A 22,978-nucleotide genomic window follows, 5' to 3' on the forward strand; every position below is an offset into this window, starting at 1 on the left:
GGACCCCCAGCATTCATTTGCTACCCCCAACTCCAGAGCATCCTCTTTACTAAACCCTTGGGTCATTCACTGGAAAATAAAACAGAAAGCTGTTTCAAAAGTCAACCAGCATACTGAACAGTTAAAACTCAACATGTGTCTGAGTAGAAAAGCAAATAAGGACACGCTAAGGTTACACTCAGGGTGAGGTTCAGCCTAGAGGTTGTTGGGGCAACACTGCCTAAAAAGAGGAGATGTTATCCTAAGGATGTGACATGGCCAGCATCTGCTGAGGTGTCAGCACAAGTGATGGAGAAGGAGCATGCAGATGTGACAAGACCAAAAGGAACAGAAGAGCCAGAACAGGGAGGTTGCACCAGAAGAGGACTGTGGCTGTTCAACACATAAAGGCATTGTGTCATCTTTCCTCCTTCTAGAACATTCCAATAAAAGAAATTTTATATAGTCATCTAAAAATGTGCTAGTATTCAGAAGAAACACCTTTGTCAGGCCTTGTTTATAGGCATGGTGGCAACACATCTTCAGACTATTTACAGGAATGAGTGGTTATTTGATTATCTTTCCTAGGGTGAACTAAAGTAATGTCTCATCACCCCGGATAGAGAGTGAATAGAGAGACCAGAGTAAGATTTCTATCCAAGTCCAGCTTGGTGAGCCAGTGAGTTATTTTGGAGTTACTTATAGGATTGTGGACACTTCCCAGGTATCTGCAGCACATGGAAGTACTACCAAGCAACTGCTTGCTTCTATATAACAAAAGGAATGGGGACTGTTGAGGATCTCACAAGTATCTCCTGAGACACATGAGACTCCCTTCCAGGAGGGAATGTTGGCTCCTATGGGTCCTCACAGGAGAACATTAGAGATGGAGATGATTGTGCCTGACCCCAGGAAACAGCTAAACTACAATGGCCTAATTAAAGAGATGCCTGTTTATTTATCTCGTTCATGGTTATTCACCTCATGTCATAGTGACAAGGTTTTGCTTGACTGACCTCCTGTGAGTCTTCTGGAAAAGCTAGTCACATTAGCATGGCTCCTGAAAGGCCTACATGGGAAGAACCCTCACCTTTTTGTGGACCACCTTCCTCTGAGTAAACACCTCACACCCCTCATCCATCCCAGAGTTGAGTGCCCCCCCCCCCCCCCCCCACTGACTGACTGAGTAGCCCTCACTGCTTCCCCAAACTCGGGCAGGACAAAGATCACATTGTCACAGCTGATGAAGAGGATGTTTATACAGAGGTCAAATTAGAGTAAGCTTATACTCTGAACCCTAAGGCAGCCTACAGGAAGAGTGCTACTTCTAAAGTGAGGATGTAGGGTACTGAAATCTGTCTTCCACTGTACCTGTGGGCCCGGGCCCTGCAGTGCCACAGTTGACTCCAGTTCCCTTCTAGAGACTTGTTTCTAGAGGGAGTGGTGGGAGGGTTAACATACCTAGAGACATCAGGCTCATGCTGTGGGCAAATCAGACCATTGCATTTGAATTTGTGCACCTTGTTCTTGATAGTCCTTCCTGCTAGACAAGCATTTGACCCATTGTCCATAGGAAAGAAGGGATTATGAACACATATGAAGGAAGAAGAGATACGGAAGAAGGAAGGGGGAACTCTGGAAGTATGCTATGCTGTAGTTTACCAGGAATAGGCATTCTATACCTCTGAATTCTGCATAGTTCACCAATTATTTATAGAAACCTCAGGATGCCGACATTTGTCACCATTTCCAGACAAGTCACCCTCCTTAGAACTTCATCCTTAGTGTTGTGAGAATATGGCTAAATGGAAACCCCTTTTCACTGAAAGCCTGGACAGAGGGTGAGGGAGGCTTTGGGGGAATGCTTTCATTTCCTGAAGACTTTGTGAGTAAATGAGATATGGGCAGCAGAGTCTTACTGTTCTGGGATACTGATTTTGCAGCAAATTCTTCGGTGCGGGGAACATTTGCTATACACAAAGAGAACTGAGTAGTTAGTTGTTACATTTTTTTTTTCCACAGTGAAGCACTGAGCCCAAGTCCTCCTGCTCAGGGGTGGTTTGGCAGCCTTTAAAATGCTACCCGTTTCTGACTCAGACATTCCCTTTCATGATACTCTTATTCAATGTATTACCAGGAAAACATCTGCACTGCCTGGGCGGGGAGCTGGGTTGAAATTACATTCTAGAACAAAGGACATGGTATACTCTCTGTAGGAAGTGTCACGAAAGAACTGGGGGATAGTGGTGGTAGAAGCAAGTGAAAGTTTGTGATTGTCCTCATTTGCTTATCTGTGTATCAAGAGCTAGCAGGCCTCAGAGCACAGCAGAGGTTTCTGTCTGATAGAACTTGCTGAGCTTCTGCATCTGCATCCTGCTTGCTGCTATCTCAGCCGACTTCCTTTGCTGGCTGCTCAGGCTGCGTGCAGGTGAGACAGACTGCTGCCAGCATTGGTTTGTGAAAACATCTACATACTTCAGTCTCTCTGGAATATTGAAAATTACAGGGATTCAGGGAAAAGAGCACCATAGGCAGAGATGAGAGCCAGCAGAGACAAGGGAGGGCTCAATGAAGGCAGGGCACTATGGGGACACCAGAGGGGAGATGCCAGACTGCCATGGCCTTGGAACCATGGAAATGTCTCTAGAACTCAAGTACCATAAGTATAATTACATTCTACATCTGTTCTTGTTAGTTTCAGAAAAGGGAAGAGGTTCACCCTTCAAAGTGTTCTATAATCAATCTCTCTCCATCTCTGAGGATGGAGCACACATGACTCAATCATTTCCCATAGTTTCCACTTCCTCACTCTAGCCCACTGAACATTAGAACCCAACATCTGAGTTGTAGGAAAATGCAGAAGAGAAATCCACAGAAGCCTACCAGAAAAGCCAGCTCCCATGAAAAGGCAGAGTAAGGAAATCCCCGTGCATTGCCCCATATAAGAAAAAGGCTGGGAAAGAATCTGTTATTACTGATTAGAATCTGAATATGCCCCCCCAAACTTATACATTAGACCTTAAATCATAATGCAATTATGTCATTATGTCTGGATTGGGGCAACCACAAAAGCTCATGTGTTTAAGGCCTGGTATGTAGTGGGTAGAAAAAAAACTTCAGAAAAGTAGGACCTAGTTGAAGGAAGTAGGTCACTGAGGGAGGCTTGGAAGATGATATTTTGTAACTGGTCCCTTCCTTTCTGCATTTATGCTTCCTGATCACCATGATGTGAGCCCACATGGTCTGTGGTATGCCACCCACCCTTACCACAGACCTAGACTCTCCAGCTGTAATCCATGAGACAAGTCTTCTCTCTTGATTTTCTCAAGTACTTTGTCATAATAACAAAAGGATGACTAATACAGAAGGTAAGGCCTCATTAGACCAAAATGGCAGAGCCTCTTACAGAAGAGGTGGAAACTAGCCCTTAGCACCTTTATGCCTTTTAGTCATGTGAGGGCAAAGCACCTAGGCACCATCTTGGAAGCAGAGAGCAGTTCTGTGGTGATATTTTATTTGTGCTGAAATGTGTTATTTTATTTGTATGTTAATAAATAAAGTTTGTCAGGAAATCAGAGTTCATAGTCAGCCATAAACAGAAGTCAAGTGGTGGTAGCACACACCCTCAATCTGATCACATGGCAGAATCTCTGTGTGTTTAAGGACACAGCCAAGTGTGGTGGCACACACCTTTAATCCCAGTACCAACCATAGAGACCTGGAGGTCTGTATAGACAGGCAGTGATGAGGAAGTGATGTGGCTGGGCTTAGAGCCAATGAGAAGGCAGAACAGGAAGGCAATAAAGACACAGGTTAGACAGGAAGAGGTTCTCTTGGGAAGCTATGGCGACATGGTGAGCTAAGGTTAGTTGGCGGCTATTGCTCTGATCCCTATGGCTTGCACCCCTGTATTTGGCTCTGTGTTTCTTATTTAATAAGACTGTTTAGAAATTTGTCTACACAGTCCTTACCTGATACCATTCCGCTGCCACCTTGACCTTGGTGTTTCCAGCCTCTGAGAAATGTGTTTCTGTTCTTTATAAAGCAACCTGTCTATGGTGTTTAATATAGCAGCGTATAGAAGCTAAGGCATTGCCCATTCCACCTGCACACTATGCTCCATTTGTCGTCTCAAGTTTCCTTCCAGAAATGTCCTGATGCGTAGATGCTCCAATTCCTGAATTACAGGTAAAAGCCAATGGCACCATTGAAACTATCTGTGGCAAGACTATCTGCAGTGATATATTGTGTACCCAATAAACTTGCATGGGGATCAGAGGACAGAGCCAGCCACTAGATTAGACATAGAGGCCAGATAGTGGTGGCACACACCCTTAATCCTATCACTCAGGAGGTGGAGATCCATCTGGATCTCTGTGACTTCAAGGCCACACTGGGAACAGAGCCAGGCAGTGGTAGCACACACACACCTTTAATCCCAGCACTTGAGATCTCATGCCTTTGCTTGGGAAGCATACTCACCTTTAATCCCAGGAAGTGATGCCTGGGCAGAGAAAGGTATGTAAGGCATGAGAAAACAGGAACTCACCCTCTTTAGACTGAGGATTTCGTAGAGGTAATAACCTGTGGCTAGCTTGCTCTGCTTCTCTGATCTTTCACATTTCACCCCAATATCTGGCTCTGGATTTTTTGTTATAAGACCTTTTAAGAATCATGTTACAACTATCCTCTGCAGGACTCCTCAGCTGACTTTGCAATGGTGGTTTTGAGGCTGGATTCATGGGGTGATGACTGAAGGGTGTGCTAAAGGGGAAAGTATGTAAGCATATATATGTAGAAGGATACAGGCACATGCATATCTACTCAATGTAAAATTTCTGGAAAATTACTTTTCTTTTTTGACATATACACCTACAAAGGAAATGTATTTTATATGAGAAAAATCTATGACATTTCAACCCAAGGATAAAGTATAAGAGTATAATTTTGTAAAATCTCATAGCCAGAGGAAGCTCTGAGTCTAAAGAAGAGAGAACCCTGGGTCACAGGATGAGTTCATTGGCTGAACAAAGATGTAGCCAGTCTATTCGTAGCTGCATGGAGATTTAAAAAACCCATAGTTCCACTATAGCATGAACATTTGACTTAGAAAAAAGCAACAGCTTCATCGCTGTACCATGTGTGCTATTAATTTAAATTGCTTAAATGCATTTCTCATGCATTAGTAATAAAGCTAGACTAAATTACAATCCTTAATTTTTTGCTGATGTTTTTATTGCACTATGATATATGAAAATTTGCAGATCACTGAGAGTTTTAATTCATCTCTTTCCCTTGTCAGCCTCCTGGGACAGGAAAAAATAACAGTAAAATCAAATTCTCCTGGCATGTTAGAATGACAAGCCTTAGGAAGGCAACTACCTAGTTTATAACCTTACAGCAAAACAAACAAGGGAGATTTATAATTTCCAGTGGGCTCTACAGCAATTTATATCTGTAAACTCTTTTATGTCATGAAACATCTTTAAGAATAAACATTTTCTAATGTTTAAAGTAGATTTGGATTTGTAGAAAAGCTACAGAAAAAGAGTGGAGAATTCACACAGACCTCACACCCAGTTTCTAACATTACTGATTGCATTAATATAGGGCACACAACACCCCATTAGTGAATTAGCTTTGAGATCACTGTGAACTGAAGAACAGACCATTTCAGATTCCTTTAGTTCTTTCTAGTGTGCTGTTGTTCCAACACCCCATGCAGAGCATCAGAGGACAAGAGTTCCACTCTCCTCTCAGGTTCCTCTTGTTTTCAGTCAGCACTGCTGTGGTTTGGATACAAGTGTGCCCATTCCCCATGGTTTATGGGCTGAAATTTAATCCCTGGTTTGAGGTATGAAAAGGTTTGTAACTTAATCTGACTCTAGAGTTTAGAGGTGGCATCATTGGGGTGATCAGGATTGTGTGGAATCATGAAGGAAACTCCATGATTGCATCTTTATGAAGATGGAGACCATATATGCATGCTCATGCTTCCTGTCCCTCGTCAGGTAGTGTCCTCACTTTCTCATGACTCTTCCAGCAAAAAGTTATCACCAGGTGCTGCCTTTGACCTTAGACCTTTGGAAATTTGAACACAAATAAACTTTTCTTTATAATTTATTTAACTATGGTATTATGTGGAAATGGAAAGCAGATAGATATAGTTCTTTAGGTTTAGAAATGCTGGTGATTTTGTATTATGTCTCTAAATTAGATTTTTCTGATTTTTTTTCATGCCTCATGAGTGGGATCATGAACTTCGGGGGGAAGATGGAGGAGATAATATCCTATTGAGGACAGTGCTTCTAGTGAGTCTCAATGATGACACTGACCATGCCCTTCCCAGAGTCACGCTTGTAGGTTCTCTATGCTGAAGTCATGCCTCAGCCCACCCTTCCATCTTGTCATGCAGAGGAATTCTGAATGTACAGTTAAGAGCTGAGGTTACCTGTGTGCAGTGCCACCTGAGCTCTGTGTACAGAGCAGCCACACTCATTATACAGAATCCTTCCAATAATGCTCTGTTTTACATTGACTCACATGGTATGGTGTAGATATATTTCATACACACACACACACACACACACACACACACACACACACACACTGCCCCCCATACCACCCCAAATACTTTTCCATACAATAATTCCAGTTACAAAATGAAGCTGCTTAAGGTTGGGAATGGGCTGAGCACATGCTCATTCAACATTCACTTGTTACAGCTTGTAATACTCAAGAATTCAAGCATAATTGTAATTCACATTTAAATATTCATTTCAAAACAAAATTTGAGTGTTTATGAAGAATGAGGAGGCCCATATTGGATGAAGTGGTGGGGCTGGGCAATGAGGCTGCAAATACACTGGCCCTGGACTTGGCATTTGGGGGTCCCTGGCATTTGGGGGGAACCCTGAGGTTCTGAGCATGAACGGGCCAGTGAGGGAGGAGGTGATTCTTCTGAGGGACACTAATACAAGCTTTCCAGGAGCCTACTGGGCAGGGCAGAAGGAATGAGTGAGAAAGAGGGAAAGGGGAAGCAGAAATAACTAGAAATCTTGTTGGGAAATGAAATATGCACTGCATGAACACAGCCATGGCGGTTAACTGTTCACTTTCCCTGAGCATGCCTTGCTGCAGCTCCCAAGAGCTCCTTCCCAAAGGAGGGATCTGTGATCAATAACTGTCTAAGTCTTTCTGGGACAGGTGTGTAGGGTTTTTAAGGAATCTACACACTCTGAGTTTAACAAGCAAACAGCTGTTTTTAAACAATGCCTCCTCAGGAATTTCCCAATCCATCTAGCTGTGAGCCTGTAACGCTTGTTGATGCTCACAGTCTGTGCTGTGTGGTGCCCCTGGGAGACACATCCAGTATGGTACAGGATATGACCAACACGCTGTGAGGCATCTGACAGAAGATGTGTGACCAGAAAGTAAAAAAATGAGGAGCTGGCAAGACCCATTCAAAGTGTGGAATTAGAAAAAGAGCCAAGGTAAATTTTCACATCAGGAGAGAAAATACAGGTTTTGGAACCCTGAGTAGGGGAGGGCACAGGGGAGACAGAGCTGCCAGGAACCTTGGCAGGCTAGATAAAACTGAGCTTCTTGCATCCCATCAGTTTCACGAGGGACCTCTTACCTCCTCAGAGAGCCTTTACTTGTTCGTGAGAATCCATCTTGTGGTCCCAACCCAGCAAAGACTCATTAAATACTGACTGTTTTTGTTACTGCCTTCTCAGACTTGCTTAGAACTAAAACGCAATTCAATACAGAATATTCTAGAAAACTCAAAAGAGGTAATATTTATTTCTCATTGAAATTTGTACTTGAGAATTCAAACAAAAAACATCTCTGACTTCTGGCTTTATCAGAAGTGTGGAGCCAATACCAGGGCACTGAACAGCTAAGTTTGTGGCAAGGTTTCAGGACCTGATTCCTAATTTGTTTGTTTGTTGGTGGTGGTAGTGGTGTTTTTTGTTTGTTTGGTTGGTTTTTTTGGCTTTTGAGAGAGGGTTTCTTCACGTAGTTTTGGTGCCTGTCCTGGGTCTTGCTCTGTAGACCAGGCTGGTCTTGAACTCATAGAGATCCACCTGGCTCTGCCTCCTGAGTGCTGGGATTAAAGGTATGCATCACTGCTGCCCGGCCCTAATTTATTAATAACAGTAATTTCTGTCTTTATGCAATTTTTCTCTAATCTCATTTAATGAGAAACAAAATCAGGTAAGCTAATTACCAAATGGAGATATGAAATAGAAACATCAAATTTGTACAAAAAGTAATACTTTAACATAACTTCAAGTAACATAAGAATTTTTGTAAATGATAATGCTTTTGGATGCAATTAAGTAAAATATGGCATGAAATAAATTAATGTAAAATCGTCAAATTTAATTTACTTTTTCCATTGAAAATATTTAAATTATTTCCCAATTAGATGTTTTTCTAAAAACATGTAACATTAAAGAGGTGGTTTAAAACTTTTCCTTTGTATGTGTTCTTTCTTTCTTTCTTTCTTTCTTTCTTTCTTTCTTTCTTTCTTTCTTTCTTTCTTTTCTCCTCCTCCTCCTCCTCCTCCTCCTCCTCCTCCTCCTCCTTCTTCTTCTTCTTTTTGGTGGTGGAGGGCTAGCAAGGCCATGGCACACATGTGGGTATCAGAGGGCAACTGTGGGATTCGGTTTTTTCCTTCTACCATGTGGGTTCCCGAACCTGCCCTGCTTTGGAAAATTCTATCAGCAGTCATTGTTTCCATATTGCAGAAGAATCCTCTGTTGAATGAATAAATCCTCTGATATCTCCTGATTTCTTGGCTAACAGTGTTTTCATTGATCACAACCTAGGAAGCAAGGAAGAGTGATGCCTGATGTACGGAAAACAAAGAGTGTACCACTGAAGGAGACATCCTGTGTAGCAAACCAAAACACAGGATAGACATGTAAACTAAAACGAGTTTTAAATTTGTGTTCATGAGATCACAGGAGACACTGTAATTCACTTTAAACTATAAATGTATAGATTTAATGCCTTTCTTTAGTATTTCCAGAATAGTTCAGATTTCTTCAGCAGTTTCCTGTTCTGAACTTTTTTCTCACAGGACTTCTTGTAGTTTAATCTCTCTCAGAACATACTGGCTACCTTGTCTGCATGAGGTATTTTGCTTTCTGCTCAGTGAACATTTGTTGTTGACTTACTATGATCCACCTTAGCACTATGAGCCAGAATGTGAATGGGAATTTTGTGAAACAAAGGTCTCTGGGAACAATCCCCCTCTGCTATGCTAAGCATAGGACATCAGCTCCCATGGTGAGATTTATAGTATAATCCAAAGCAAGAGAAAAGTTCTGTGACAATATCTAAGATCCAATGTGTTACATATCTCATCTGTGTGACCAAATAATAGACAAAGAGTAATTCCATTGAGGAAAGTTTATTTGGATTCATAATCCAGGGTTTAGGGTCCATCCACACTGGTGGGGGAAGCATGGTCCAGAAGCAGCTCACAGCTGAGGGGTGCAGGAACTTGCTCACATCTGGATGGCTCAGAAACAAGAGAAGGGAATATGATGCTCAGCTTTCCTTCTCCTTTTTCCATTTTTATTCAGTCTGAGGATCACTCATGTGCAGGGTCAATTTTCCCTCCTCAGTTAAACCTTTCTGAGGCTGGAAGCAACCTCACTGATAGACTTAGAAAAGTAACTCCCGGGTGATGTCTCAATCTAGTCAAGTTGACAGTGACCATCAATCCAGTGAACATCAGTTGTAACGTGAGATATGTGAGTGTCACTGGTGGAATGCTCTGATAGCATCACACAAGGTTCTCCTTAGCTTTGACTAAGCATCGTTTCCACCCTGACACAAGCCAGCTGTTATATCTGTATTGTTTCTGTCAAAATCATTGTGACTTCTCTCATTGCCCCATAAATCATCAATAGATCTTGGAAATTTGCTGTGGTGTCTGATGGAGATTTTATTCTTGAGCATTTCTCAATAACACACACACACAAGATCTGGGAAGATTTTGTGCATGGTGGTGTTACCATCAGAATGCACTTCTTGAAGGAAGCAGTGTGCTCTTTTGTTAGCGCTAAAGAGCTGATAGTGTTACAGAATTAATATATCTTCCCAGTGAGAAATCACTCTGCCAATTTAGAAATTAATAAAGAAAAAAACTCTTCAATAATAGCATGTTACTGGTTCTGGCTAATGCACAAAAAGGGACCAGCCTCAAATAGAAAATTTTACCAGGTTATATGGGCCGTAAGCTTATACATTTCACATGTGCTGTCATCCGTAAATCTCCCTCATGTCCTGGCCTCAGGTTACACTTTGAACAATTTAAACAGAGACGGGAGACTGCAAGTCTGGACACTTGGGCAGATGGGAGATTTATAGAGAAAAGATATAACAAGAATTATTTTTTAAGCACACCAGTGTTTTTTGTTTTGTTTTTTGTTTCTTTTGAATAGTTGTTACCTAGGGTCATCTTTTCTACCTGGCAGAATCATGCTTTTCCTGATAAGAGCACAGGGGACTTGGCAGATTATAACTTAAGTCTGTGACCCTGTGCTGTCCCCTTGAGCTGCCCATGTTCTTTCATATGAGGATGAACTTAATGGCTTGCCCCGCTTTGTTATGGGAATGGAGCCTAAGTGGAAGTCAATCTTGGTGAACAAACATTAACAGAAACGATTTCTCAGCAACCCTAAACTTCAATTATGGTACAATTTTTTTTTCCTACAGTTTCTAACAAGCCTGATTATTATACTACTTATCTTTCTGTCACATGGGAGGCAGTGTCCTTTAGCTAAATTCTACTTTGTATAACAATATTTCCTAAGCAAGTTTATTAAATCCTTTATAGCATTAATTTTACTACTTAAAGTTTCTCCTGCATCAATAGGACATAAATTGTGGAAACCCCAATTTCCATGGGATTATTCTACCTTCTTTCTCTGCCAGAATCTCAATAGTTAAAATCAGGTAACAGTGTTATGGTTGAGAGTTTACTTCTCTAATGCTTAGCTGCTAGTACAAGCTAGATTTGTGTGGCTTCCTTCATTTTTGTCATTGAATAATGACAAATATATACTGTTCAAAGAACAAAGACAGTACAATATTGATGATGAAGTATGGAATTTCAAAGGTCTAGAGACTGTAAAGCAGTATGAAGTGGAAGCTGGAAGGATAGTGATGAACTTTTTAGGTGGATTGAGTGACCAGAGGACACAAATCAAGACAGTAGCCATGTGATCTAAGACAGATTAATAGACACTATTCCAGCTGAAGCATGCATAGGTAATTTGAATGATGTATAAATCTATGAAAAGCACAAATTTCCAAAACTGATGGAAGAACACAAAATAAAGTCAAAAGATCTTGAAATGACAACCCATAAAGGATCAAATGGGGAAATGCAGATCAGTCATAGTTACGAACATAGTTAAGGATCTCTTAATGAGTCAAATCCCCCAGGAGAATTAATGCATCAGAATGACTGTTGCTTCAGGTTACACAATTCTCAGACTATGTGGTCTTCAGCCTTTGAAAAGTCACTTTGGGATAGATTGCCATTGTAACAGGTTCTACCTACCTCAGGAGATTTAAAAACCCTATATCATTCATGATGTGAACTTACACAACCCAGGAATAGTGCACGTCTTTCTTTGCTCCCTAACACCCCTCCATAAGCTCCCCTGCTTTGAAGACTCACATGATCTCACGCTCCCTGTTGCATTGCTTCCCTGGGCATTGCACACACAGAAATATTGCCCTATTCCTAGCCCTGAGGTGCTCCATGCCAATGGTTGAATTTACAAACAGAAGGATTGAAAACAAACATTAAAAACTATAAAACAAAACTTACAATTGAAAGTGTTTTAAAATCAAATATATATATGTAGTAAGATATTCTGCATATGTATATTATACATTCTTGGTAAAGATACATTTAGATAATTAAAAAAGAAATATAATCATATTTCAAGAGTCTTTAAAATATTTACACCTTCAAATCTAATACTTCTACCAAGAATTACTATAAACTTGAGAAACATAGAAATACTAATATGTAAAGATCTTCAAACTGCATAAATAATTTAAGAGGTTAGAAAATATATACATTGGGTACAAATCAGAGCTTAGAGAACTCCAACACTGTGGCTAGCCAAGAATCAAACTCCACTTGAGGAGACTGCTTCCCTCAAAGGTCACTTTGGAATGAAAGCCCCTGCATGTGTATAGAGCTGCCACCAGGGGTCTGCATGGCTTCAAGGTTATCTGGGAATGCAAGGATCAGGCAAGGCTTTGGAAGGGCTAAAAGGAAGGAAGCAAGGCTTAGTAGGCTGGTTCTGCAATTGTTTTTCTGTCTTCTCACCAGGTACCTACAGAGTCCTCTCTCACCCTTCCCTCTCTTTCACTGTTGCTATACATGTGGGGGGCCCCCTGTCATAACATTTAGAATTACAGCAGAGCTCATGTGGAGCTGAAGTCAGTGGACTTCCAGAAACCAGCATGTCGAGAAACCAGCCAGGACAGGTCCAGAGACTAGCCAGACTCCACTGTACTGGGTCCCTGCCTCCCAACACAGCATCATCCCATGTCTTGCACCAGCCCTTCTCCAGGACGCTGTTTTTTGCCAGTGACACCACTAAGAGGTGGCCCTGGCTCTCAGGAGACTGCAGGCCAGGCTGCTTTGGCAAAATCTCTGCACTTCCTCCCAACGACAGTGTATGGTTTCAAGAGCACACTGTAGTTTACTGAAGCAGATGGCCTGTCTTGTGATGATGGTGGACTATGGTGGACACTGAACTTCATCTAGTACATTTAGCTCTTAAAGGTAGATTATTTTAAATGATTTTTTGTGTATTCTTAATGAAAATAAAAAGCAGTAAGTTGCCTAAATCATTTTTTTTTATAAATTACAAACAAGAATGACAATTTTAGCTTGGAAATATCACTTAGACTTGAAATACATTTTAAAATTAAAACTATGGCATCCATTGACCTCTCTTTTTATACAACTATCACTATGATATCCATGCAACTTAGGAACAGTCAAGCCAAATTTAGTTTCTAAGAACTAATGAAGTTGCAATAGATATGAATCTCTCTGTTTTTATATTAAGAGCTCATAAAATTGCTAATGTTATATTTAGTGCAGCTAGGCATATTTAATATTTTTGTCTAAAATAAAAATTATTTACACACAGTTTAACAAAGGTGTTTAGCATTTAATTATAGGGAGTCTAGCATTGAGAAATATGACTTTAAATTACCTCTATGTTGTCATGCTTCTGCATAAACATATATAAATTTCCTTGTAAATTAGTTTTTAATGATTTATTTTAAGTATGAAATTAAAATTTTGATGCAGCTTCATAAGCAATGAGATTGCATGCAAATCCCTACATTACAAATGTAATTGCTGAAATTGCTTTACCGGTAGGGTAGTGAGGGATGTTGGTGTGAGGCAGATTCCCATGCTTTTTGGTATAGAATAGAAGAAATTACCATGACACATTGGCAAAATTATACTAGTTAAAATTATTGATATTGGTTCAGATGATTCATAAAACATGCCAGGCATGGTGGTACAGGCTTGTATTCCCAGCACTGGAGAGGCAGAGGATCAGGTAGCTTTCTCTAAGTTCAAGGCCAACTCAGTCTAGGCAAGAGGTTGTAAGCCAGCCAGGATTATATAATGTTTTTTCAAGACATATAATAAAATAAAAATATGTAAAACAAATACAGGAAGGGCAGGGTCATGGTTTTGTTCATCATCTTTGCCAATAGCTCCTGTTGGATGGGTTGACCTGCAGTGGGGGTAGGGATTTTATAGGTGAACAGAGGGGAGAACAGTGGTGTATCCAGGTCTCATGTTACCATGTTGAGCACACCCATGGCTGACTCCACTCACTCCTTATGCTCTGGTCTTCACTGGAAACTCCTGGCTTTGGAACTGACCCACTGCATTCCTCACATATTCTCTGGAGTCTCATTCATTCTCCCCTCTTCCTGCAGGTCAAGGCGAGCAAAGCAGAGCTTCTCTTTGGGAATAGCACAATCTACCTGAATGGTGTATTTTTGTCTCTGGTCTCTCAGTCACTCTCCGACTGTTGTTTGTGATAAACAACAAAAGGAAACAAGAACTGGAAGTTAAGCAGACATTCGTGGATCAATAGGAATGGGTATCTTAAGAAGATAAATGTGATGTTCAAGCCACACAACAAGAAAGATGGTCTTTGGGATGTTTCATGGGTGCATTTTTCTCATACATTTCTTCAGTTTATTAAGTAGGAAGTGAATGGTGGTTTAGCTGCATTGGGTAAACATGGTTATAGACTGTTTTCACTGAATCTGGGACAGGAAAAGGTAGCTGAGCTATTCTCATCAGCATCTAGCTTCTTCAGCAGAGATGAAGATGTGTGGGAAAAGCACCACCACCACCAGATACATGGGTCATTCTGAGAAGACCTATACATCCCCCACAGAGACATTTGAGCTACCATGTATTTCAGAGGCAATCCATTGCAGCAGCAAAGAGAAATGAATGCCAAAAGTAAATATTTTAAAAGATTTTTACTTTTAAGTATGTTCATTTGTGAGCCTGTGTCTATGTAGGGACATGTATAAATGAACACAGTTGCCCATAGAGGTCAGAGTTTTTATATTCCCTGGAACTAGAGTTACAAGTGATTGTGAGCTACCAACATGGGTGTTAGGAATTGAACTCAGATCTTCTGAAAGAACAGTACATGCTGTTAACCACTGAGACATCTCTCCAGCCCCAAAAGTCACTTAACTTTATGGTAGGTAAAATCATTATACTGGTGTGTTAAGATTAGAATGGGCTCTGCCTTAAGTGATTACCTATTGTGCAAAGCAGTGGCTTTTCAAGAATTTGAGAGTCTTCATTTTGCAAGCAGCTTTTAATTTCATTTTGAAACTAGAGGCTGCCTGACTGAACATATGAATGCTACCATCTATCTGGTACCATCCATGCTGCACAGGCTGAAGTGACTTAATGCTGGGAGTAGAAAGGTATCACTTATAAATTTATCAGGATGGTAAGATTGTGGGGACACATGAATTTATTAAAATCATATCAGAGGAAAACAGGCCTAAGAATTTCTCAGACATGCAAGACCACCAGAGTCGGGAAAGGGTGAAACTCCTTCACATAGACCCCATGAAGAAGTAGACACCTAACAGTGCTGTGAAAACAGTCCTCTGATCACTCACAGCAGTCAGAAATGGGAGGTGTTCATCCCCACACTGTCCCCTCCCAAGTTCAGGCAGAAAGGCACCTGCACCTGAGGGAAGCTTTGTGGACATGGTGTTCATAGGACTCGCAGGACATTACAAATACCTGAACAAAGCTTATCTCCTAATTCACTTCAGTGGATTTCATAATATGTTTTTTCTTGGCAGAGATAAAACAGCCTGGAAATGCTCAGCTGAGCCCAGAATGCTTCATCCCTGAAATGATACAGCCTCACATCTATTCACCCATGACAAGTTTTGACTCTGGAGTTTCATTCTTCCTTCAAGAATTAATCCATGGGAGCTGAGATGGATGGTCGTAAACTTCTGTACGCATCTCTTCACGTGCACGTGTAGCAGTGGCACAGGCTCCTCTGAAAGGAATGCATTCAACTTAAATGGTTGGATTTGTATACTCTTCCCTCCTTCTAAGGAGGGCCTTTTTTTTCTTCCAGATGAATGTTCCTCTTAGGTAACACATCCACTTTCTATCAGTGAATAGAACTATTTATAAAATCATGTTTCCAGGCTAAAAAAAAAAAAAAAAAGCCTATAGCCGTGTGTCTATAGTTCAGTGGAGAGGGTAAATGCGGCCATGAAACACAAGAGACAGCTGAACATTTGAGAGATTCCAGAAAGCTTCTCACTGGCAGCAAGGATTTGTGCCTGTCAAACTGTGAATAGGATAATAGCGCTGGGGTCAGAAGGGCTCCTATAGTCTGTGCAGGAAAACTCAGGGTGAGGAAGACTAAAACAATGGCGTCCCTGAAAGGCAGGCAGTGGGTAATATGGATCCTGGTAGACTCGCTAGCTAATGAGATCTAGGGATCCACTTGCCTCTACCCAGCCAGCTTTGGGTTACAGATATGTGCTACCATGCCTGGGTTTATGTAGGTGTTAGGGGATCTGGACCCAGAACCTCAGGCACAGCAGGCACTTGCTGATTTAGCCATCTCTCTAGATATATGGACGTATACTTTACTTATGTAGTTATTGTCTTGACTTGGATTTAAATCAGGAGTGGTAGTGACTCAGCTCCACATACATCCTACAGACCTGGAAGATGGACACAGGCAGCTGGGCACTTTCTTAGCCTGAAGACAGACAGTGTAGATTACTGTGTCACTTACTTTTACATTACTATGACCAAAGTATCTGACAGAAACAACCAGCTTGAGATGAAGTGTTCAAAGCATGAGCCTGTCAGGGACATTTTAAATCAAAACCATAACATATACCATTACATTCAGCTCCCAGTGGGAGAAAAGTGTGTTAAAATCCTTCCTGGTAATGATATAATTCTAAGCCTGAGTCTCAGGGATGGAAATCTTCACTTTGCTGATATGAAGTCAGCAGGAATAAAGATAAAGGCCTTCTTGACTCATCTGATGACTTACCAGACAAGAATGTTGCTAAAGACATTGCCCAACTCAGAAGGAGGTGTGCAGAGCAGTGTTGCTGAGGTAAGTAAGTGTAAGATTTGAGGATGTGGAATGTAATTGGTGCAACACCTTGATGCCACAGTAGGTACAGAATTACATGTACTGTTTACTTTTCTACCAGCAGATGATGCTTACTCTTTGTTTGACTTTCTTCCTTACTTCTTGACTTTTTTTCTTTCTAAATTTTACTAGTTTGGGGGAATGTCATACAATGCATTTTGATCATATTCACTCCTCCTCCCCGAACTCCTCCCAGACCCAGTCCCTTCTCTGCCCACCTTACTTTGTATATTCCCTGCTGTTTTTCTGTTACACATTCCTATTACACAAAGCTTTTGGGCAGAGGCCCTGAATTTACTACACTCACCATGTAGTGGGAAGAATGCTGTATGATAATGGGCTATGCGGAGTGTGATCAGTTCCTGGAACCGGGGTATGGGAGCTGCTCAGGAGGAGCTGGCCTTAACCCAGGGGTCAGCAGTCCATGCTGTTGTCCAGGTTAACAAGGAGAGAGAGAGAGAGAGAGAGAGAGAGAGAGAGAGAGAGAGATTAAGGAAGGCAAGGAGGGAGAGTGTCTAGAAAGACCTACAGACATCTCAGTCTGCAAATAAGGGGACCTGCAACGGGAGATGATTCCACATGATGTTTGCTCACAGAGCATTATGATGGCAACTTGGAGACTCAAAATTGCCAAATTATTTGTGGAGAATCTGTCACTGTGGTGGTTTGAATGAGAAGGGCCCTCATAGGCTCATACATTTGAATACTAGGGCCCCAGTTGATATAACTGTACTGTGGAATACTCCCTTTGTACACTGTAAAGATTTGTCACTCAAATTGGTTTAATAAAATGCTAATTGGCCAGTAGCCAGGCAAAATGCATAGCTGGGACAGCCAAACTGAGAATACTGAGAGGAAGAAGTGTGGAGTCAGAAGAGATGCCAGCCAGCTGCCAAGGAAGCAGGACATGTAGAAAATGAGATAACAAGCTATGAGCCACATGGCAAAATGTAGAAAAGAAATATGGGTTAATTTAAATGTAAGAATTAGGTAGTAACAAACCTGAGCTATTGGCCAGGCATTTATAATTAATATTAAACCTCTGTATTGGTTATTTGGGAATTGCCAGGCAGGACAGAAACTTCTACCAACATAAGTGTTTGGGAAAGATTAGGAGATATGATCTTGTTGGAGGAGGTGTGTTATTGGGAGAGGACTTTGATGTTTAAAATGCCTATACCACTCTCAATTATCTCTCTTTGCCTAGTGATTAAGGATAAGGATATAACTGATCAGCTACTGTTCCAGCACTATGCCTGCCTACCTGCTGTCATGCTTCCCATCACGATAGACAGGAACTCTAACTCTCTGGAGTTGTAAGGCCCCAATAAACTCTTTCTTTTGTAAGTTGCCTTTGTCATGTTGTCTTATTACAGCAAGTGAAAAGTAACTCAGTCACCAAAGTTTAATATGGGGCCTTGAGAAGAACACTATCTTAGTTGGGGTTTTATTGCTGTGAAAAGACACCATAACCACAGCAACTCTTATAAAGGAAAACATTTAATTGGGGCGGGCTTACAGCTCAGAGATGCAGTCGATTATCTTGATAGCGAAAAGCACGGCAGCACACAGGCAGACATGGTGCTGGAGAGGAAGCTGAGAGTTCTATATCCAGATCAGCAGGCAGCAGGAAGTGAGAGTGTCACTGGTCCTGGATTGGGATTCTGAAAGCCCAAATCCCGTCTCCAGTGACACAATTCCTCCAACAAGGCCTCATCTACTCCAACAAGGCCACGCCTCCCAATAGTGCCACTCCCTATGAGCCTATGAGGGCTGTTTTCACTCAAACCACCACAAACACCAAAGCAACAATTATTGCTTCATTATGAAGAAATTATGTATAGAAATTTTCAGATTCTGACTATGCTTCACACAGTCTGGAAATACTCCTCACTTATCAGCTTTCATCTGGTTATCCCATCATCCCTCTACCCCATTCTGCAGAATATATGAGATCAGCTCACTTTACAGGCAGCAGCTTTTAGCTGGGACAGTTAATTAGATTGCTAGGGAGGAGAAAGAATGATACTGGAGACAGTGGGTCCTGTCAGTCTGACTCCTGGCTCCTCTATCCCTGAGTCACAATGACAACGCTCCCTTAGGTCAAGGCATCTTTCTCTGAGCTCTCTAGATCTGAAGCCAGTCAAGGTAACATATGCTTTCAAAATTTTTGTATCTGTACATATAGGAGTGTCTATAAGCTACATTTTAATCACTGGGAATACCACATCATTAAAATTGATTATTTCTTTATTTATAACTGTAATAATTACTGATGAACTTGAGTTTTCCTTTATTTCCTGCTTTGTTCTGGATTGATTCTTTTTAAATAATTCTTTTTACATCCTGAGATTATGTCCTGATGTTCTCTAGATGATGGCTTTAGACCTAACACTAAGTGGGCCTGAGTCACTCAGCCTCTTGGGTGACTTTTTCCTTTTTCCTAGTGAAAGAACTTGGGGAAGACAAACTTTGCTATATCCTCCTCCTCCTGACTTCTTTAGAGTCCTGGGTAGGAAGATGATCTCAGGTACTTACTTTTCACAAATGCTTAAGTTCTATGTATTATTTGCCTGGGTTCCTTAGAAAGCAAATGCCACTTGTATTTGTTAGCTTTTATTAAAATCCCATCATGCATTTTAAAAACATCACATGTCTACCAGCCACTGAGCTGACCCTATTGGTATCAATCACTTTCCCACTGATAGTCCAGGAATGTCTGCCATATATATTCCATGTTTATATGCGTGTTATCTTCACTGTTAATTTGTGAGGTCCTCAGCTTAAGCACTACATCTCATTCCTCCTTATGATCCCAGACTTGCCAAAGTAGCTCCAAAGCAGATGATATATTTGTGAATTCATGAATTCACTTGGGAAATGCAGTTATTTATTGGCAGATAATGGATGCCTTTTGCAGGAAGGACAGTCCTGAGGACTAAAAGACAAGCAGACATATATTCTGTCTGACCTGGATCCCATAGTAGAGCAGCATGGTAGGTGTCATAAGAGAAAACAATCTCTGTAAGTGTGAGGAGAGAGTTCATGTCACATCTCAGAGTGGAAAGATGATTACCACTGGGAGCATTTGGAGAAATATGCTTAGCTGGAAGAGAATGTGTAGAAGGATCCACACCAGCATCTTATCCAATAACCTGTTTGTCTTTTACAGGCTTGGGTGCTGACACAGGAAGTGTCTCTGCATGCTCTGGGGCTTTAGCCATGTTGAGGAGAGTTCTGTCAGCCCTGCTAGAACAGACTGATGGGTAACCATGGCTTGGTGAACAGAACTACAGGTAGTTAAAATGTCATTGAAGAGGTTGACCAGATGTGGAAGATTCACATGTACTTAGGGCATTTCTATACAACTATTTTAGATGAAACTACTGCAGTCAGCAGAGCTAGCACTCAGGTGATGGAAGCTTTAGTCATGGTGACAGTATGATGCATGTCTGTTTGCTCACTTTATTAACGCTGCCCTGAAAGCCAAGTGTCATAAGTGTACCTTACTATAAAAGTGATGGTGTTTGCATTTCTCATTACTGAAATTCAAACATATTATTTTAAGATCCATTTCTGCTACATCAAAAGACAACCAAGCTCTGCTTGTGTACTTCAATAAACTTCCCTTTTCATTACTGGGCATTAATTCCACAGCTACACAATGCTTTGACCTTCCACATATGACCCCAAGAAATGAATTCCAGGAGGCAGACATAGATGTCAGGGTTTTCCAGTGCAGTGATAGAAGTATCTGTTCCCTGGGAAACAGTTCACACAGCCTCTACAGAAGGATCCTTCAAGTCCTGGGTTAAAGGACAACATTTTAAGTTTCTTTTCTGACTCCAAGGTCCTGTGGAAGCTTATGTAGATTTTCATTCCTATGAAAAGGGAAAGTAATCTAAGATCCCACTAATAATAATAATCATTTTTTGTGACTATGATATTATAATCAGAATAGTTCTTTATGAGCTTATGTTGATAAAATTATAATGATAGTTTTCTGGGAAATTATATTCACACTTCTAAACAACTACTGTCTAATTAATTAATGACTCAACAAAGACTGAACAACTTCTTTGTGCAGGTGAAGGGGGCACAGGGGAGTGCTGGGAGCCAGATGGTCACGTTCTAAAAATTAAACAAGAAAGACAGCAACCAGTTTACAATCCTTAGAAATGATGAGCCCTTTACTGAAAGTGCCAAGCTGACTTATAGACGATGTGGTTAGCTAGCAGATGCCAAAGAGGGCTTTGTGCATTAAGTGGAGCTCTCAATTAAATAAGGGCCCAGGTAACACAATCTGTACAACCAGTTCTTGTTCAGAAATAGATTTCCAAGGTCAGTATTGAAGAAACCTCTGAGAAAAGTGCTGAGTTTTCTGTTTTTCCTTGTTTTGCTTTTTTAAAAGCAAGAGTCTTGCTATGAGCCGCAGACTTGCTTTGAACTTGATATCAAACTGCCTCCACTTCTCAGCAGCACTGGGATTAGTGCTACTATGACAAAAGTATACCACCAAGCCCAGTGCAAAGATTCTTTTGATTCAAGCAATCAAAAGTCAGAAAGGCCAGGAAGGGTGTGAAGATCACTGGCCCTCAGACTTGAAGATGAGGTCTGGTGTCATGGTTGACCTGGGGAAGGGTGTGCAGAGTGAACCTGTTTTCATCAACATTGGCTCCTGCATGCCTCCAGGTATCCTTAACATCAGGACCTTTTCTGTACATTCACACAGGTGGAACCACCTAGATGCACACTTCATGAAGAAAGACATCCAGAAACAGTCTGAGCAGGCAGACCCAGAGGTCACTGAGCAAGGAGATAGAACCCTCTGGCCTGTGTCACTGTGCCCTGAATGGCTCCCTCAGCACTTCCTGTAGGATTGTCTCTTCATGAGGCTGCCCTTCCTTTCCAGATGGAGGCTGGCTTTATTGTCTTGATTCTGTGACTGTATACCAGCTAGCAGATCTGCTAGTCCCTATGTTTCTCTTTGTAGCAAGTGTGCTGGCACGATTACACAAATGAGGGAAGTTTTCCAGGGCAATGTGATGCTCGGAGTTTCATTTATCTATCTGGCTACAGCCTGACTCAAGGCAGAGAATGTGGACTTAAGGTTCATGTAGTGTCAGCTCAAGCTGGTCTGCACAGTCTCTGCCTGAAAAGTGGCAGCAGCCTCACTGAATCTCAGTGTTCCAAGTCTGTAATGGGGATCCTGTTGCTCAAAGCATAAGAAGTCTACAAGCCTGAACACTGCTTCAGAGTTCTGAGGCTGCTTCAGAGCATGCCAGATTACTTCACTGAGAATATCAAACTTGGCACTGGAGACCAAGTTCAAGGAAATAGCATTGGGATTATTCTGAACAGCAGTAATGGCTGGTCTTGGTCTGAATATTGATAGAAGGACTGACTGATGTCAAGTCAGAATAGGCTTCTGAAGCTTAGTGATACACATCTGGCTCAGTGAGGTTCATACCCAGCCAGGGCTCAAAAGACTGTTTTTCCCCTTCTCAGCTGGGGGACTCCTCATGGCTGTGCTCATGGGTCCTCAGCTGCATTCTCAGCCACAAAGCAGGGACTGGTTTCCATAGCTCTCAACAATCTCATGAGCTCCTCCTCTCTCATGAGGGTTAAGTTGATTTGCAAACTCACCTCCAGTCCTCCATCCCTAGATCTGTGTCTGCAGAAGAATTTCTGGGGATGCTGTGAAGCTGCGGGAGCTTTGCTTTTCTGTAATGATAGCTTTGTTCAAAGGATGGATTCAACTTTAAGAAGTTTGTTGCCAGAGGCAGCAGTTTCAAAGAGTTTGAAGTTAATAAGACTTTCAGCAAAGAGCATGGAGGTAAGGGCAAGGATCCTAACAGCAATGTGTGTGAGGAGCCAACTGTGCACTCCTGGGCATGCAAGCTGACCTCTTTTGGGAGCCTGAACATCTGCATCCAGGGTATTCAACATCTATGTCTCCAATGATCCAGAGGATACCCAGCTTGGATCAGAGGCTGGAACAAGCATTAAAGGCCTTGTCCTGCATCTTACTCATCTGAGTGCCAACCATGAGCCACCTATATATTCACTCAGGCCACATTTACTAAGCACCTACCTGCACCTAGCCTGAGTGCTGGGGATGGAGCTAGATTGCTAGTCTTACATGAGGAAGAAGCACACCATGAGAGGCATCAAGAGAAAAAATGGTAGGATGGGTGCTGTGGGATGGTCTGTATGTCAAATGTGTTGCTCTGATTGGT

The sequence above is a fragment of the Peromyscus eremicus genome, chromosome 22 (assembly GCF_949786415.1).
Source record: "Peromyscus eremicus chromosome 22, PerEre_H2_v1, whole genome shotgun sequence".
Classification (NCBI taxonomy): domain Eukaryota; kingdom Metazoa; phylum Chordata; class Mammalia; order Rodentia; family Cricetidae; genus Peromyscus; species Peromyscus eremicus.